The sequence below is a fragment of the Helianthus annuus genome, chromosome 10 (assembly GCF_002127325.2).
Source record: "Helianthus annuus cultivar XRQ/B chromosome 10, HanXRQr2.0-SUNRISE, whole genome shotgun sequence".
Classification (NCBI taxonomy): Eukaryota; Viridiplantae; Streptophyta; class Magnoliopsida; order Asterales; family Asteraceae; genus Helianthus; species Helianthus annuus.
In genome coordinates, this window is record NC_035442.2 from 89,491,725 (window position 1) to 89,493,149 (window position 1,425).

Consider the following 1,425-nt stretch of genomic DNA (forward strand, 5'->3'; position numbering starts at 1 on the left):
TTCTAATTTTTTTTATTTTTGAAGAAAGGGCCTCGATTTGGGCTTGTAAAGAAGTGCTTTCATCAACCTTATGGGCGCCCGGGGCAATGGATTTATTGCCTCGGGGGGTGTGCCATTGAAAATTGGTTTGAGCAATTTCCTCAATTTGGTTATATATTTCATGCGGGCGGCGATTACCTAAAAGTCCCCCGGAGATAGAATCAAGTGTCTGCCTTGTGTGTGGCAACAGTCCATTATAGAAAGTGGATACTTGTTGCCATATCGCAAGGCCATGATGTGGACACTTGCGTAATAGTTCCTTGAACCTTTCCCAAGTTTCATATAAGGATTCCCCGTCCTCTTGTGAATATGTATTAATTTCAGTCACTAATTTAGCCGTTTTAGCGGGAGGGAAATACTTATATAGAAATTTTTGGGCTAGTTCATCCCAGGTGTTTACCGATCCAGCTGGGAGGGCGTTGAGCCAAGCTTTCGCTTGGTCTTTTAGTGAGAAAGGAAACATTCGGAGGCGGGTGGCGTCATTTGATGCTCCATTGATCCGAAAGGTATCACATATTTCTAAGAAATTAGTAATATGTAGATGGGGATCCTCGTCCGCAAGCCCATGAAAGGTTGCGGAGTTTTGGAGCATTTGTATCAAATGCGGCCGAAGTTCGAAGTTATTAGCTTCAACATTCGGAGCATTGATAGCGGCGCCTAGGTTACCCACAGTGGGTCGTAGATAATCCATGAAGGTACGTTGGTCCGCCATTGGAGGTGGATCACCCGAAACTTTCTCTTGGTTTTTAGCTTTTAATCTTTTTCTAAGAAAGCGTTCGGGTTCTTCTAGAGGTTCTTTTATGTCCTTATTAGAACTGGAGCTCATACACTAGGTAGGATTGGCGTCTAGTTCCATGTCCTGCAATAAAAACATAAAAGAATGCTGGTCAGAAGGTTCACCACGGCCCCGTGTTCAGCGAACACGGCCCGTGGTCGGAGTTACAGTGATTGTTTTCCAGATCCCAGTTACTGGAAAGTTGGACACGACCCCGTGTTGCACCGACACGGCCCCGTGGTCAGCCTTCTGTAACTTGGAAAACTAAAAACTGCCAGTAACGATGCTGGGCACGGCCCGTGTCCAACCAGGCACGGCCCGTGCTGAGCTCTGCAGAAGCTGAAAATCTAAAGAAATCCTAAAAAAAATTAAAAAGAAAAATAAAAATATGATTAGGCCGTTGATTCCTAACTTTCTTAAAATCCTTGTGTCCCCGGCAACGGCGCCAAAAACTTGATGTGCGTGAAGTGTGATATATTTTTGATGTATATTTTTAAGCCTTTTTTACACTTTTAGCCAAGTTTTAAATTTATAAAACACGATATTCACTAACACTAAACACACATATGGGCAAGTGCACCCATCGTGGACGTAGTATAGTGTTGGTAAGA

General features: G+C 43.6%; 1 non-coding gene across 1 annotated transcript; it reads left to right on the plus strand.

Moving 5' to 3' along the window:
* Positions 1-266: 266 nt before the first annotated feature.
* LOC118483506 lies at positions 267-373 on the plus strand. Its single transcript, XR_004870796.1, has one exon. It is a non-coding gene; the product is annotated as a small nucleolar RNA R71 (small nucleolar RNA).
* The last annotated feature ends 1,052 nt before the right edge of the window (positions 374-1,425 follow it).